The 18,319-nt window shown below is 41.2% G+C and overlaps 3 non-coding genes across 3 annotated transcripts; 1 reads left to right on the plus strand and 2 right to left on the minus strand.

The window, feature by feature from the left end:
* Nucleotides 1-845: 845 nt before the first annotated feature.
* On the minus strand, nucleotides 846-927 carry TRNAS-AGA. Its single transcript has one exon. It is a non-coding gene; the product is annotated as a tRNA-Ser (tRNA).
* Nucleotides 928-5,059: 4,132 nt separating this feature from the next.
* TRNAS-UGA lies at nucleotides 5,060-5,141 on the plus strand. Its single transcript has one exon. It is a non-coding gene; the product is annotated as a tRNA-Ser (tRNA).
* Nucleotides 5,142-13,228: 8,087 nt separating this feature from the next.
* Nucleotides 13,229-13,310, minus strand: TRNAS-AGA. The gene has a single exon. It is a non-coding gene; the product is annotated as a tRNA-Ser (tRNA).
* Nucleotides 13,311-18,319: the final 5,009 nt, after the last annotated feature.

The following is an 18,319-nucleotide window of genomic DNA, read 5'->3' on the forward strand; positions in this document are numbered from 1 at the left end:
GAAAAAGGAGAATGGCAGGTCTAACAAATAAAAAAGAAGATGCAGCAAGGCAAGAAGTGAGGATGAGCTCCACCAAGCTTCCAAGGCAGTGATAGAATTCCCCTAGGAATTCCTTAAAAATTACTCAGCTGTGGCTAGCATTCCTTTGACCAATGCATTATTTAACCCATAGTTGTTAATCACACAATGTGATTCTGCACCTGAGGTGATTATCTTTCCGTGCTCTGAATATAGTCACACATCACTTTCTTTTCAGTCCCTCTTGCCTCATCATCGTCCTGGACACCTGGACAAGCCAGTCTGGCTTGAAGTCGTCAATTCGTTTTTATATGATTTCAAGGAAAATTGCTTTACTTAATATATTTAATTGCTTAGTTGTTTGCTTAATAACCCCCAAGTTATTCCCATCTTGGCGACCATATCTGAGTCTTTGCTTTCACTTGTATTTGATCCTGGATTTCCTGGAATTTCCTTTTCGGTACGAATGAGAATGTTTACTTGACTGAAGTAGATCCCTAACAAGGGAACAATTCTGTGAGACACAAACACTCCTAGCAACATTTTTTAAGGAAAGCTGCCTTCAAAACAGGGCATCGATTGCAGGAAACACGATAGCATCACCTTGGCTCTTCTTGGGGGTAAAACACCAGTAAGACTCTGGTCGAATTAACTTTTTTTTTTTTTTCAAATAAGTATGCATTTTCCTCATTGTTTCAGGAAGGTGGCAGAGTATTTTTAGTGGGCATATAAAGAGAAAAAGTCTGATCAGGCTTCTTCCTGGAAGACAAAGTCAGGATATCCCATCTGATAAGGTGTTACATCCCCTTTGCAAACGGAAAGGTCATCGTAGTCGGCAGGATTCGAACCTGCGCGGGGAAACCCCAATGGATTTCTAGTCCATCGCCTTAACCACTCGGCCACGACTACATACGCAACGCTTTGCTCATTAGCATAAATCACTGTACTGAACTATAGCTTTCTTGGAAAGGTCAAATTTTCTGCCAGAAATTGTATTTGCTGTCAATGTTTCTTATTCTTTGGCATTAGATGATTATCATGCTGTTGTTTCAAACTGACAAGTAACACTTTATCCTCGGACCTGGGAGGATCCCTTATTCTGACGTTCTGATGGAAGGAGACGAAGCAGGATGCATTCCCAGAGATCAAGCTTCCTGCTCCTTCAGGGGATGGGGATGCAGGAGACACCCGCAACAACAGGGACACACTCTAACATTCGCTGCAAATCTTTGACTTACAGCGACGATTTGAGCAACCTCAAATGGCCATCGATGTTTGATGTTTAAAATAAATTTTGGAAGATCCATAGAATGGAAGCTTCTGCAAGTGATAAAAGGAATGAGATGCGCTTCTATAATGCTGATATGAAATGTACTCCAGGGTATTCTTTTAGCAAAATCACGTTAGTCACTAACATGTATATAAGACCTCACATTTTGCAAAATACTCTCATTTAGTCTTTACATCACAAATAAGGAAATGAGGGGCTAAGGTAAGTATGCAAACCTACACAGCACCTGAGAATTAGATTTAGATCAGTAACCTAGGCATCTTAGATGATGTTCACCGCTCTTTGCTCATGGACTCTATTTGTGCCTTCAGCATTATTTCTTTTTTTTTTTTTTTTTTTTTTTTTCTTTTTTTTTTTGAGGCGGAGTCTCGCTCTGTCGCCCGGACTGGAGTGCAGTGGCCAGATCTCAGCTCACTGCAAGCTCCGCCTCCCGGGTTTACGCCATTCTCCTGCCTCAGCCTCCCGAGTAGCTGGGACTACAGGCGCCCGCCACCTCGCCCGGCTAGCTTTTGTATTTTTAGTAGAGACGGGGTTTCACCGTGTTAGCCAGGATGGTCTCGATCTCCTGACCTCGTGATCCGCCCGTCTCGGCCTCCCAAAGTGCTGGGATTACAGGCTTGAGCCACCACGCCCGGCCAGCATTATTTCTAAGTGCTCTACAGAAGCAAAATCAACAAGATTTTAAACATGTTTCTCAGGTATCCATTTGTGGAACTAAACCGGTAAGCAGTATATGCCAACAGTAAGCCTTATAAGGGCGAGGCAATTGCCATCATCCAATATTTGTTAATAAGCCAAACTGTAATTTCTCTATGTACCAGGATGTTACCTTTTAAGGAAGAGTACTCCACAAATATGAAATATGCAACTGGGGAAAAATTAGCTGATCCTGGTGGTAACCATTTTGTACTATCTGAAGCAAGAATCAACCTTATTAATTTAGCTAGATTTATCCTGACATTTATGTGTTTCCGTCTTTTTGCATTTTTCCGTGCTGGACTCTACCTAAGATTTTTGGAAACCTGTGTTCTGAGTTCTTCCCTTTCCCTGGGCTCGAGTGGCTGGAGGCTTTGGGTCTTAGGAATGGTCTCGCGTCCTTCACCAGAACTTACGGGAATTATATTTGGCTGAAGAGCAGCAGACCTCCCCAGAGTCATCTTTTCCAGTTGGGATAGAAACGAAGCCCCTCCTCACCTCACCAGCCCGCGACAGTCTGGTTTCAGCCGTTCCTTTGGAAGAGCAAGTCAGTTGAACGCCATCGAAGAGACTCCTGATTTAGATTTTAACTGTACGTGAACGCAGATGACTCCCCACTCTCATGCCTTCCCTTATTTCCCGTTGCTTCTCCCACTGGCATTAACAGGCTGGAGGTTGTTTGGACTCTCAATTCAATACTCCCTTTCTGCGGGTTCGTGAGAATTAGGTGTGAACGTGGTGTCCGCGGATGTCAGCGATTGGTGGGCAAGCTCCACCGCCCAGGAAGTTTGAGTCGCTTGTCCTGTATTAAATTGAAACACTATGTACAATATTCTGGTTCTTGATGTGCTCTGAACGAGCTCTTTCACTCGTGAGGAGAGACCTGGATAAGATTATGAAGACCAACTGCTTCCCAGCGCTCCACGCATCCATTATGAGTTCACTGCAGGATTTTACCTGCAAAAATTTTGCCTAGATTAAGTCATGCTTACTGCCTCTTACTTTTGTCAGTGAACATTATGTCACAAACATTTTCCCAGAACTATTACAGTCTCCCAGCGTGTCGTTTCTAGTGGCTTGGTAATGATCTATTAGGCAGATGGAGCAACAACAATAATAAAGAACTCCCATTTTAATATCTATTTTTCACTATCACAATTAGAAATAAAAATAAAGGTTCCTGTGTAGTATATGTTTTCCTTTGGTTAAGCTTATTTCCTAGCTGGGTACAGTGGTTCACACCTGTAATTCCAGAACTTTGGGAGGCGGAGATGGAAGTATGGCTTGAGACCAGGGGTTTGAACCAGGAGTTTAAGACCAGGCTGGTCAACATAGTGAGGCGCCCCATTTCTATTTATAAAATATAAAACAAACAAACAAATAAAACGATTATTTCTCTAGGAGAGTGCTTCTGAAAACTTCAGTGGGCATCAGGACCACCAGGATGGCTTGGGGTTTTTTTAATTTTTATTTTTGAGACAGTCTTGCTCTGTCTCCCAAGCTAGAGTGCAGTGGTGCGATCTTGGCTCACTACAACCTCCGCCTCCTAGGTTCAAGAGATTCTCCTACCTCAGCCTCCCTCGTAGCTGGGACTACAGGCGCGTGCCGTCAGGCCCGGCTAATTTTTTGTATTTTTAGTAGAGACGGGGTTTCATCGTGTTAGCCAGGGTGGTCTCGATCTGCTGACCTCATGATCCACCTGCCTCAGCCTCCCAAAGTGCTGGGATTACAGGCACCAGCCTCCGCGCCGGGCAGGATGGCTTGTTAAAACAGATTGCTAGACACCCTTCGCCTCCCCCGCGCCCCGCCCCCCTCACCCCCCAACCTCCTCCCCACACACACATAAGCACCACACCACTCTAGTTTCTGATTCTGAGATCTGAGTTCAAGCCCAAGAATATGCATTTCTCCTAAGTTCCCAGGTGGTCCACAGGCTGCTGGGCGAGGACAACACTTTGCGAAGACTGCCCAGGGACAAAGAACTTGAAAATAAATTTGCTGTGTCAAAGTTTACAAACCGTTTCTAGCTAGTGCCGCAGAAATAAGACCAAATAATATTTGCAAGAGTACAAGGAAGGGAACACATTTCTTACTATTTTAGAGGGAAAAACAAATGTGGGCGAGCTTTCACTGTCAGAGACATTGCCGGCCTCGGTCATAGGGATCACTTTCCCTGTGTATCTGCGGGGCTGACTCATTTCCATTCCCAGAATTCGTAGACTTGCCCCCTGACTTTTGTCTAAAAAGAAATCTGATTCAAGTCTACCCCTTATTATCCCACTCTGACAATACTGTATTATCTGAAGCAAGAATCAACCTTATTAATTTAGCTAGATTTATCCTGACATTTACGTGTTTTCATCTTTTTGCGTTTTTCTGTGCTGGACTGTCCTTAAGATTTTTGGAAACCTGTGTTCTGAGTTCTTCCTTTTCCCTAGGCTCGGGTGGCTGAAGCTTTGGCTCTTGGGAATGGTCTCGCATCCTTCACCAGACTGACGGGAATTACATTTACCTGAAGAGTCAGAGACCTCTCTAGAGTCATCTTTTCCAGTTAGGACAGAAACGAGCCCCCTCCTCAGCTCGCACGCCCGCGCCAGTCCGGTAGCCGTTCTTTCGGAATAGTAAGTCAGTTGAATGTCATCGAAGAGGTTCCTGATTTCGATTTTAACTGTACGTAAACGCGGATGACCCCCCACTCTCGTGCCTTCCCTCATTTCCCGTTGCTTCTCCCATTGGCATTGAGAGGCTTGAGGTTGCTTGGACTCTCAATTCAATACTCCTTTTTGCGGGTTCGTGAGAATTAGGTGTCAACGTGGTGTCCGCGGATTTCAGCGGCTAGTGGGCAAGCTCCAGCGCCCAGGCACTTTGAGTCGCTTGTCTAGGAGTCCTGTATTAAATTGCAATCCTAGGCACTATGTTCTGGTTACTGATGTGCTCTAAATGAGCTCTTTCATTCGTGAGCAGAGGCCTTGACGAGGCTGAAGACCAACTGCTTCAGAGCGCTCCACACATCCATTATAAGTTCATCACAGCCGTCAACCGAGTATTAGGTAGGTAGTCGTGGCCGAGTGGTTAAGGCGATGGACTTGAAATCCATTGGGGTTTCCCCGCGCAGGTTCGAATCCTGCCGACTACGGTTTTACCAGGTACAATCAAAACTTATCCACATTCCTGTGTTCCATTTGCTGCTCTCCTACGCAATCCTCCCACTGCGTATTCAAATGATATTCTCTTTACTCAGTGAATGGAGACTACCTTATGTTGCAGTTACTTCAAAACTGGTATAAATCCTTCTGATCACAGCCAGCAAGACTTCAGCCTGTCCTGCACTAAATAGCATCTTTGTATCCTCATAACTACTGTCAACTCAAAAGAAGTCAGGATTCACAAAAAGCTTTACCACTAACAGGTAATTTTCATTAAATACTTAGTACGTTCCAAGATACGAGTTAAGCACCAACAGCATATTTTCATCTGTATTTTACAGATGAAGAAACCACCCAATGTTACACAATGAAATGGTATTTTAACTGAGGACTTCTAGATGGGGTTGTGAACTCAAGTTCTATAAATTCCACTGGGGGCATCCCCCAAATTATCAGGTTGCTAGCAGATTCAAGGTTAGATTTATTAGTACCCAAAAGGAATAAATAGTAAGTCCTGTTTTTCAAGTACTTACTACACATCACCATCAAGGTCTTTAAGTGGTTTGTAATTTGTAAATCCTCACAACATAGTCATTATACAGACTGGGAGGTCCACAGGCGTATATATGTGGCAAAGGTCTCACAGTGAGAGGGCAGTAAGTTGTAACTTGAGTATCTCTTGATATTGACTCCAAGACCACGGCACCCAACAGGCGTCTCAGTCTTCTACCTGTACTGGCAATTAACACCACCACCACCACCACCACCATCACCACCACCTATCTCTAACATTCAGAGTTAGTTCACTGTTCTGACATTATCCTGTTTCTGTTGGTAATGAGGCCACAAAGTGGTATGATTTTAGCCGTTGGGTTTAGCCTGGGGTGGGATATTGCTGCCCATGGGGTGTTTGACGCTTGAGTTATCTTTGATGTAGGGCATACCGCTCAACAGTCCGCGGGAGTTTGTCTGTTTTTGAGCAGGGTGTTTCTTACCAGTTTATAAAGAGCTTGCCAACACATTAGACCATTTAAGCTACTGAACACTAGAGCTTGATAGCAAAGAATACTTTTTCAACCAATAGGATTTGAATGCACAGTGCAGGGCTGGTTTGAGAGAGAGTTAAAGACTATCTTGGCCCGAGAGATGGAGAGAAATTGTAGTTATGCTACATATATTAGAAGTATGTGAGGTAAAAACAACAACGACAAAAAAAAAAAAAAAAGGAAAGAAAAGAAAAGCAACTCTACAAAACAAAGAAATACAAAGTTGCCCAAATTTTGCATTCGTAGTAATTAAAATCTCAGCTCTCCTGCATAAAGACCCAAGAGCAGATTATTTTTATCAGCACTTCCTACTTCAGAGGACAAAAATGTTTCCGTGGACTTCACAAATTATCGAAAGAAACAATCCTTTCAGGACAGGCGCGATGGCTCTCCTCTGTAATCCCAGTACTTTGGGAGATGGAGGCGGAAGGATAGCCTGAGCCCAGGAGGTCTTCGAGACTTTCCTGGGCAAAATAGCGAAAACCTTGTCTCCCTCCAAAAAACAAACAAAGACAAACAAACAAAAGTTTAGCCGGCTGTGGTGGTGTGCACCTGAAGTCCCAGCTACCTGGGATCACCTGAGCGTGGGGAGGTCGAGGCTGTAGTGAGCTGTGATCCCGGAAAGTGGATTCTATTCCGCCTCCTCACCCAGAGGCAGGTATATTGGGACTTGCCTAGCTTCTTGGTCTTTTTTTTTTTTTTTTTTTTGAGACGGAGTCTTGCTCTGCCGCCCAGGCTGGAGTGCAGTGGCCGGCTCTCAGCTCACTTGGCAAGCTCCGCCTCCCGGGTTGACGCCATTCTCCTGTCTCAGCCTCCCGAGTAGCTGGGACTACAGGCGCCCGCCTCGTCGCCCGGCTGGTTTTTTGTATTTTTTAGTAGAGACGGGGTTTCACCGTATTAGCCAGGATGGTCTCGATCTCCTGACCTCGTGATCCGCCCGTCTCGGCCTCCCAAAGTGCTGGGATTACAGGCTTGAGCCACCGCGCCCGGCCGCTTCTTGGCCTTTTGACTAACATCAAGTGTAGTATCGGGAGTTGCAGGAATTCGTGGAATATATCAGGCCGAAAATTGATTTCGGTAATTTACATAGAGAACGTTTTCCCTGGGGAAAGGAAAGGTACGGAAAAATATATACATATATCCTTGAGCAGGTTCTACTGAGACTTGACCTCGGATAGCTGGATTCAGAGTCCAGAGTGCTAACCATTACACCATGGAACTCCTCTTGGTACTGTTTACCCAACAATTGCTCATGCTGGGTTATAGGCATTCTACTGCACGCATTTAATGTATCAAAGCAAAAATCTTTAGTTTATGCCCACTCACAACACCCTTTCAAAGCAAACCCTGGGGGATCTATTTATTTATTTTTGCCTATTACATTGATCCACAAAGTCTCCCTTCCCCCTAACCCCCAATTAACTCAGAAACTTGGTGGTCCTGAGCCTTGCTTTCTTCATTAAGAAAAATTGAGCGACTTTTATACGTAACGGAACTGGACCGAACTTCTTCTATTCTTTCTGCAATTTAATGCTTAAAAGCTAGGTTAAGTGGGCGCTTATAGTCCCCCATAAAAACGGGGAAATTAAGTCTTGGAGAACTCATGTCTTGGGAAATTAAGTCTTGGAGAACTCGTGTCTTGTCTGCAACTCTGCTCAATTTCAGACACGGGATATTTTTCTCCACATAGGTGAGTTATCGGGTTTACTGCCTCTAGGAAAACAACTTTTAATATCTTGATTCCAGGAAATTCACAAAATTATTAAAGGTTCCGTGCGATCGACTGAGAATTATTTAAATTTGGCTTTCTCTCTATCATGTAAACTAGTTGTAACAATTAAGAAAAAAAATTACTCAAATGCAATTAAGCATAAAGCTTCTCAACAAACATCTCTTTAAATCGAGGCTACGTGATTCACTAACCTCAATATTGTAAATTGGAGGCAAATCTGCACCCACGCATGAAGCTATAATTCTAGTCAAACCAGTTCCCTGTGTCTCCTGGTCTCGGAGAGGTTATGATGATACAGTTTTGGGAGACTATAGACACAGCCATTTGTAGGACAGGTAGAGTCAGCTAGGTTAGGAACTAGGCTCATTTTAAAGCAGAGGTTGATTGGAAACTTTACTGCAGCTTCTACTCAGCATCATCCAGAGTTTCTCATAAGATAAATTGTATTTGAATTATATTTTCATCATTTATTTTGAGGAAGGAAACATGTAAAAGTATGTCTAAGTGAAAGTATTTATTTGAAGTCCCAATGGATATTCTAAAGCCTGTATAAATTGAACTCAGATTTTTTTCTCCTAGGCTTTTCTTGTTGCAATTGTTCACTTGGAGGTAGTGTCTGGTATTTCCAAATTATAGCTGTTACATAAGTCATGCTCTATCCAGAATTTCTGGCTTCTAGGACATAAAGAGATAGAGAGGCCAGGCACGGTGGCTCACACCTGTAATCCCAACACTTTGGGAGGCCAAGGCAGGCGGTTCAGGAGGTCAGGAGTTCGAGACCAGCCTGACCAACATGATGAAACCCCGTCTCTACTAAAAACACAAAAATTAGCCGGGCGTGGTGGTGCGCGCCTGTAATCCCAGCTACTCGGGAGGCTGAGGCAGGAGAATCGCTTGAACCCGGGAGGTGGAGGTTGCAGTGAGCCGAGATCGTGCCACTGCACTCCAACCTGGGCGAGATAGTGCTGCTGCACTCCAGCCTGGGCAACAGAGTGAGACTCCACCTCAAAAAAAAAAAAAAAAAAAAAAAAAGACATGGAGAAAAAATAAAAAAAAAATCCAGGAGTTCATGGAAGTAAAAGGAGCAGATAAAAACCACAATTATAGTGTAATACTTTAGGGTAATATATCTCTCTGAAAAACTAATAAAAACATAATGGAAAAATAACTGTAAAGAAAAGTAGCCGGGCGCGGTGGCTCAAGCCTGTAATCCCAGCACTTTGGGAGGCCGAGACGGGTGGATCACGAGGTCAGGAGATCGAGACCATCCTGGCTAACTCTGTGAAACCCCGTCTCTACTAAAAAAATACAAAAAACTAGCTGGGTGAGGTGGCGGGCGCCTGTAGTCCCAGCTACTCGGGAGGCTGAGGTAGGAGAATGGCCTAAACCCGGGAGGCGGAATTTGCAGTGAGCTGAGATCCGGCCACTGCACTCCAGCCTGGGCGACAGAGCGAGACTCCGTCTCAAAAAAAAAAAAAAAAAAAGTAATGCAGTTCATATAACATACCCATATAGAGAACAGTGCACATATCGACTTCAGGATTCAAACATTTTTCAGACACACATCGAATTATCTCAAATTTGACATTTTACCAGACCACAAAGCAATGCTCCAAAAACATAACAGGGTTAGATACACGCTATTATTTCACAGCAATAAAATTGTGCCAGAAATCAAAACAGGAAAATTAAAAATCATATTTATTTGCAAAATGATAAAACACTTCTAAATAATTCATGACTTAAAGAAAAAATATCCATCAAAATTAGGACCTATTTTGAAATAAATGAGAATAAAAATAGTACATATCAAAATATGTAGTATGCAGCTAGAAATGCATTAAGAAATCCTTAAATACTATAGTATATAAATAAAATAAGATTAGTGATCTAAGCATGTATTACATGAAATTAGTGACCAATCAGTAATTTACTCCCAAGAGAATTTTAGAAAAAGAAATAATGAGGCGAAGAGTAGATATTAATGCATTATTAATACAAAGAGCAGACATTAATAAGAAATAGAGATGATCAACAAAGTCAATAAAGTGGCCATCTTTTTATCTTTTTAAATTTTTATTGTGATAAAATATACAAAACATAAAAGTTATAACTTCAACCATTTGTAAGTGTACACTTGAGTGGCATTAAGTATGTTGGTTTATTGTGCAACCATCCCCACCATCTATCTCCAGAACTTTTTACATCTTCCCTATACCTGTTAACCAGTAAGTCCCCATTTCTCCTGCATTTTTAGTATCAATAATATCAGGTTTTTGGAAAGAGATTGATAAATTCAGTAAAAAATAATATGAGAGTGAAAAGGACCACAGTAGCCTAACTCGTCTTGAAAAAGGAAAGCAAAGTCAGAAGACTTACTTTACCAAACAGAAAGATAGAAAGGTAACGTAATTTTTAAAAACATGACATTGCCCAAAGATGGATAATAGCACTACACAGAATCCAGTCTTTGAATAAATGATGAATATATAGAAGAAAAAAAAGTGATCAGATGATAATCCACAAGCAAAAAAATTAAATTTACCTTTTTCACATTATCCACTAAGCCAATTCCAGATTGACTGTAGATCTGAATATAAAAGTAAGCAAACAAAGCTTGTAGAATACAACATCGGGGAACATCTTTAGACTTTGACCCAAGGAAGTATTTTCTAGACTTGATGCTAAAAGTGTTAGTCATAAAGGGCAATCCCTCCCATGTAGATCTTCAAGTCCTTCAGTTCTGAGAATTTTTATATTTCTTGATAAAATTATCCTCCATTTTTCCTTTGTCTTGCTGGAACTCCCAGTAATCAGATGATATTGAATCTCTAGAATGGGTTGTTCAATTTTCTTTCCACTACTGTTTTCCATCTTTGATGTTTTCCTACTGTTTTTGAAGTAATTCTAAACTGTAACTTCCAAATTTTTCATTAAATGTTTTTCCTTTCCCCTGCTACTTTATTCTTTATTTCTAGGAGGTCTTGTTTCATTACAAAAAAAAAAAATAAAAAAAAAAAGTATCTCAAGTTCCTATTTCCAGGTGAGATGAAATGTGTTTTACCATTTTTCTCCTATCGAATACAACTATAAATTATAGGCAGAATGCATGAGATAACTATTTGAAGACTCTGATAATAAAAGAGTAAATAAAAGAGTGTAAGGATGGAAAAATAACCAGAATTATCCTGTGTATTCTCCCAAAATTGATTATAGATGTAATGCAATTGCTATCAAAATTCAAGTGGAATTTCTTGGAGACAGAGAAAAGCTGATTCTAAAATTTATATGGATAGACAAAAGAATTAGAATACCTAAATCAATTTTGAAAAAATGCAGTGAATAATCACATTACCTGGTTTTAAGATTTCATACAAGCTTCAGTAATCAAGATAGTAAGGTATTGGCAGAAATATAAACATGTACATCAACTGATCAGGACAGAGATTCCAGAAATAAACTTACACAAATATGGCTAATTTGTTTTTGACAAAGGTGCAAATAAAATAAATGAAGAAATTAAAATTGTTCAACAAATAATATTGGTACAATGGGCTATCCATATGCAAAGGAAAGAAGGAAAGCTGAGAAAAGGAGAGAAAGAAATGAAGGGAAAAAAAACGTCAGAAAGGCCTGGAAGGAAGAAGTGGAAGGAAAAGTGGAAGGAAGAAAGAAAAGAAATCCTAACATAAATCTCACAATTTATACAAAAATTAACTAAAAATTGATCAAACATGCAAATGTAAATATAAAACTATAAAATTGTTAAAAGAAAACATAACAGAATATCCACATGACCTTGAGTTGGGTGATGAGTTCTTAGATTTGGCACTTTCCAAAAGAGAAAAAAGAAATACATTGGACTTAATCAATTTTTAACATATTTGCTCTGCAAAAGAAACGTTAAGACACTGAAAAAAATAAAGACTGGCAGAAAATATTTGCAAGTTGTGTATCTGATAGAGGAATTGTATCTAGAATATATAAAGAATCCTTAAAACTCAACAATAAGAAAACAACTCAATAAAAATTGGGTAAACGCATAAACACTTTACCAAAGAGAGTATAAGGATGGCAAATAAGGACGCAAAAAGATATTTGACATCATTAGCCGTTATGAAATACAACTTGTTTTTTTTTTTTCACAATTGCCCCAAACTGGAAACAAATGTCACACAACACAAATGTCTTTCCATGAGTGCATAAACTGTGGTACATTCGTGCAATGGAATTCTATTCAAGAGGAAAAAGGAATGAAATTTTGGTATTTGTAACAACTAGGAAAAATCTTTTATTGTTCTTCTTCTTCTTCTTCTTCTTCTTCTTCTTATTATTATTATTATTATTATTATTGTGACGGAGTCTCACTCTGTCGCCCAGGCTGGAGTGCAATGGCATGATCTCAGCTCACTGCAAGCTCCGCCTCCCGGGTTCCCGCCGTTCTCCTGCCTCAGCCTCCCGAGTAGCTGGGACAACAGGCGCCCGCCACCACGCCGGGCTAATTTTTTGTATCTTTAGTAGAGACGGAGTTTCACCGTATTAGCCAGGATGGTCTTGATCTCCTGACCTCGTGATCCGCCTGCCTCGGCCTGCCAAAGGGCTGGGATTACAGGCGTGAGCCACCGCTTCCGGCCGACTTGGGCAAATCTTAAGGCATTATGCTAAGTAAAGGCAGCTAATCTCAAAAAGTTGCATACTGTATGATTCCATTTCTACGACATTTTCCAAAAGGCCAAAATGTACAAATGGAAAACGTATTTACGATTGTCAGCTGCTATGTGGGATTTGGATGAGACTATAAAGGAACAGTGCTAGGGAGGCTTATGGATTGATAGAACTGGTGTGTATCCTGATATGGTAATGACTATGTGTATATACACATAAGTGCTTTTTAAAAGTCAATTTTACTTAATAATTTTAAAAAATACAGATAGCTCCCATTTGTGGCATAGACTATATACACTCCATGGTTTGTCTGAGAAACACTTTCACCAAGCTCTTGAAAGAGCTTACTTTGAGCAGGGTTTGGAGGAGAGAAAACCCGGTGAGACCGTGGAGCACTGCACGTTGCCAGTGAAGAAGGACTACTGAGGTTATTAGTTCATTAAGTAAATGAACTAGCGACATTTTGACAGCAAACACATACACCACCAGGGTAGAATGAGAGAGGGGCGCACGATGATATAAGTACTCCTGTACGTTCCATCTTACATCAACCAGAGGGGCGAAAGATGATACCAGTGCTCCTGTACTTTTCGTATTACATTAATCTGACCCCATTTTAGGGTAAAATTTCAAACGTAGTCGGCAGGATTCGAACCTGCGCGGGGAGACCCCAGTGGATTTCTAGTCCATCGCCTTAACCACTCGGCCACGACTACAGACATTGCAGCAAGACTACAGACATGACAGAACTTTGGAAGAACTAAGATGACCATATCCACCACACAAGCATCTTTATTTCGAACAAACCGGGTCAATTCAACAACCAGCTCCCCTGGGGACAAGTTTACCTCTTTGCTGGAGTCCTTGAAACTGAAAACAAATTTACTCACCAAGGAGGTGGAGCCAGGCCTTAATCCTACTTTTAAACCTGGGACCTTCTGCTAGAACTTCCAGGAGACCAGCCTCCTTGCTGAATGACACTGTTGCTTAATGGATTTCAGAGAAGGAAATGCTCCCTCATGTGGGGAAAAGAAGGAGAGATCAGACTGTTACTGTGTCTATGCAGAAAGAAGTAGACATAAGAGACTCCATTTTGTTCTGTATTAAGAAAAATTTTTCTGCCTTGAGATGCTGTTAATCTGTAACCCTAGCCCCAACCCTGTGCTCGCAGAGACTTGTGCTGTGTTGACTCCAGGTTTAATGGATTTAGGGCTATGCATGATGTGCTTCGTTAAAAAAGTGCTTGAAGGCAGTATACATGTTAAAAAGTCATCACCATTCTCTAATCTCAAGTGCCCAGGGACACAATACACTGCGGAAGGCCACAGGGACCTCTGCCTAAGAAAGCAAAGTATTGTCCAAGGTTTCTCCCCTTGTGATAGCCTGAGATATGGCCTCCTGGGAAGGGAAAGACCTGACCGTCCTCCAGCCCGACACCCGTAAAGAGTCTGTGCTGAGGAGGATTAGTAAAAGAGGAAGGCCTCTTTGCAGTTCAGATAAGAGGAAGGCATCTGTCTCCTGCTCTTCCCTGGGAATGGAATGTCTCGGTGTAAAACCCGATTCTATGTTCTATTTACTGAGATAGGAGAACACCGCCCTAGAGCTAGAGGTAAGACATGCTAGCGGCAATACTGCTCTTTAGTGCACCGAGTTGTTTGTATACGTGCATTTCAAGGCACAGTACCTTTCCTTAAACTTATTTATGACGCAGAGACCTTTGTTCACACGTTTTCCTGCTGACCCTTTCCCCACTATTACCCTATTGTCCTGCCACATCCCCCTCTCCGAGATGCTAAAATCAATATATACTGAGGGAACTCAGAGACCAGTGCCGGCGCAGGTCCTCCGTATGCTGAGCGCCGGTCCCCTGGGCCCACTTTTCTTTCTCCATACTTTGTCTCTGTGTCTCTTTCTTTTCTCAAGTTGCTCGTCCTACCTGACGAGAAACGCCCACAGGTGTGGAGGGGCTGGCCACCCCTTCACCCTCAGCTAAGCTGAGGGAGAGAAAAACGATACAGAAAACCTCTGGATCTTATCACTTCATGTCCCTAAGCCCCTAAATGTAAACCTAAATTATGTATTTCATTATGTTTGGGAAATTGTTTTGCAAATGACAATGCGCTTTCACTTTCCAGACGGGTTAAGAAGAAATTTGCAAGTAAAGCTGGCCCATGAGTTATTTTCCTGTGAAATCGTAGATCCTAATAGATCCTAGTTTACTTTCTAAAAAATTGACTTCTTGGTTTAATTTTGTGAACAATGCAATGGTTGATCAAACCAAATTTAACCAATAAAGCACATTTCCAGTTCTCCTTTTTACATTTGCAACTCACCAGTTCCTTTAGCAGAATGTCCAGATGCTCTATAGAAATGAAATGAAATGAAAAAAAACAAAAACAAACAAAAAACAAAAAACGATAAATGTGGATGCCAGATCCCAAGATGCATAGATGTGCAGGTCCCACTTTATGGTCAGAAAAATGCTAATGGGCAAAATGAATTTGATGCATCTTGAGAAAGCTAATTGTTTGGTTTTAATATGCTTTGTGTAACCAGAAGTAACAAAGTGCCTTTTACATAGCATTCTATTTAATTCATGTATCACTGAGAAAGTTTTTTTCCAGAAAACTAAATCTTTTTCAAGATCAAATAATTTCCTTTTATCTGTACCCAGAGAAGTTTAACTATGTCATGACTGATAAACAGAATAAATGTGGTCATAGAAAGTAAGAATGCATCACACTTACTTTCTATATATAGATCTTTATACATAACCAGAGCATTACTTATGTGTTTTTCTACTGGCCATCTTTGGAAAACATCCTGTCATTTGCTTTAAAAGATTGTATAATGTATTTCAAATCTTTATTTTCAGCTGGGCCCTAATGTTTTTGTATTTTTAGTAAAGATGGGGTTTCACCATGTTGGCCAGACTGGTCTCAAACTCCTGACCTGAAGTGATTCGCCCCCCTCGGCCTCCCAAAGTGCTTTGATTACAGGCCTGAGCCACCATGCCCGGCCTCAACTACACTTTTGAATACATAGTAATCCTTTGAGCTAGGGAAGAAGCAGCCCAAGTTAATGCCATCAGAGTCATAGTCCCAAAGATGATGAGAAATGAGAGTCAAACCACACTTAATTGGAAAGAAATTGGATTTTTAAAAATCTACAAGCAAAACTGAATCCACTAAAAATTAGATAGCTCAATTTCTTTTCTTTCTTTTCTTTTCTTTTCTTTTTTTCTTTTTTCTTTTTTTTTTTTTTTTTTTGAGGCGAAGTCTTGCTCTGTTGCCAGACTGGAGTGCAGTGGCGGTCTCGGCTCACTGAACCTCCACCTCCTGGGTTCAAGCGATTCTTGTGCCTCAGCCTCCCGAGTAGCGCCCGCCACCATGCCCGGCTAATTTTTGTAGTTTTAGTAGGGACAGGGTTTCACTATGTTGGCCAGGATGGTCTCTATCTCCTGACCTCGTGATCCGCCCACCTGGGCCACCCAAAGTGCTGGGATTACAGGTGTGAGCCACCACGCCCGGCCTCAAATTTCATGTTAGTAAGAATTATGTCAAATGCCTTCCTTCTGCAGCCTAGAGACCACAGAGGGAAATTCTTTGATGTAATCTGTACCCTCCCTACCTCGTCCATCACTCTAGAGAATGAGAGCCTTTCTGTGGGCTTCACAAAATACTCAGTAAAAAGCAAAAGTAGATTTGGAGGCTTATTGTCTGGTTTTCAATTCTGAAGAAGGAGGGGTCGGAGAAACGTTCCTGGTGAGAAGAAAGAGATGGAACATCCCCAGTCACAGAAGCTCCCAGTGCCAGCCAACTGCTCTGGCTCAGCCAGAGTCCCTTGAAAATCAATCTCTCTCTTTCTCTCTCTCTCTCTCTGTGTGTGTGTGTGTGCCCCTCTCTCTTTTCCTCTCCCTCTACCTCTTCCCTATTGTCAGTCAAAGGCATCTTCATTAGAAGTTTATGAGATGTTAGTTTATGAGAATATATTAGGATATCCTTCGGTGAGATGATCACCCAATCTAGATGATTCTACAAAATTGTGTTTATTAATTTTGGGAAGTTAGATGGAATATTACGTAACCAAACTAGCCTTTCAGACTGGCCATGATATATCAACATTTGTATTATTGCTGATTATAACTAAAGTGGCAGGAGCAAGAACCATACTTCATATGTTCAGTTAAAAGAAATTGGTGATCTAAGATAATGAATTAAGTTCTTTTTTATTGGTGTTTTACGTATCTTGGCAAAGTAGTCCTTCCAAGTCTATTCTTTTCAGGAAAACCAGTGCCCTTGTAGGGAAAGAGAAGGATCTGATAAAACATTCTCCAGAATGATGTAGATAGTCTTTTGGTGGGGGGGTTGGGGGGCTCAGAAAGTGAGCCATTGTCGGAAAGGATCGTGGGGACAAGAAACAGTTTGACTAAACAACAGTATGAGGAAGGGATATTGAGGATAATGAGGCCTAAGGAAACGAAATAAACTTGAACATCAAGCAACTGGTAGGGAACGAGTCTGAATTGTACCTATCTATACCCGGCAGCCAACGCCCCCACCCCAATCACCATGATTCTACTCTGCCTTCTAATAGTATTTTATGCATATTTTATACTAACTATAGTAGTTTACTGCAGAACCAAATACTATAGACAAATAAAACAAGAAAAAATCTCCACCTTTTGAGAGTTTGCCCACACAGAAAATCGTCTGTACGAAAAGATTTACAATTAGTATTTGGAGTGTTTGGATTCTCTCCCGTAAAAAAAAAAAAAAAAAAAAAAAAAAAAAAAATCTTGAAGCTATTAAGTAGAGAGAACTACTGTGTTACAGAATGGAGAATGAACAGTGAATGAAAATTGTTTACTGTCGCCAAGGTTTAATACCTTGTAGAAAGTAAAGAAGAAATCACTTACAACTCAGAAGTGTTTACCAAGTGGTTACCAAGGCAAAGAGATTTCTCCTAATTCTTAGTCTTATATATACCTCATATTCTATGTCATATAATATATATCACTTTACATTTACTTCCAATCCTTTTCCTTCGTCCAGAAGAAAAAAATAAAGGGAATAAATTATGAGAGGGAGGGAAGAGGAAGTCTAGATGGTGAAGAAAACTGAAGTAAGAAGTATTCTGGGGACGCCAGGAGGTAGCGGCACTCAAAAGGAGTGTGGATTAATGCTCAGTATACCTGTCATGGGGGGCAGTTAAAATGCTGAGAGAGGACTGTATAAGGGACCTTAAGCGTTTCTCACGGACACTCTCTTCATTTATCTTCATTTTAAAATTAATTTGTAAGAGAAACAAGTCAGCACCGAGGTAAATTGGCTGGAAAAGATTTCAGCAGCCTGGTGCTGCTGGTAGATTTACCTCCCATCTTCTCATTCCTTAGGTTCCCAGAAGTCTCTCCAAGGAATTGAGGTCTCCATGGGCAGTGTGGTCCGTGGAAGAAACCGAGTTCTGAGAAAGCGATGCCGGCCGGGATGAGAGAGGGGAATGGGAAGCGAGTGTGCCCCGAAACCCGCGATAAGTAACCTGGGCTTCGAGGCTCTAGGGATGCAAGAACTTTTCCCCTCAGCTCAATCTTCATTTCCGGTTTAAAAATCCTTTCTGCGTTGCGTTTTTATTTTTTGTTGTTGTTGTTGGTTTGTTTGTTTTTTACTTTTTAAATGGTTTTATTTTATGTACATATAATGAACATACGTTGTACCCATAAATTCTA

This window comes from Rhinopithecus roxellana, chromosome 4 (assembly GCF_007565055.1).
Source record: "Rhinopithecus roxellana isolate Shanxi Qingling chromosome 4, ASM756505v1, whole genome shotgun sequence".
NCBI classification, from domain to species: domain Eukaryota; kingdom Metazoa; phylum Chordata; class Mammalia; order Primates; family Cercopithecidae; genus Rhinopithecus; species Rhinopithecus roxellana.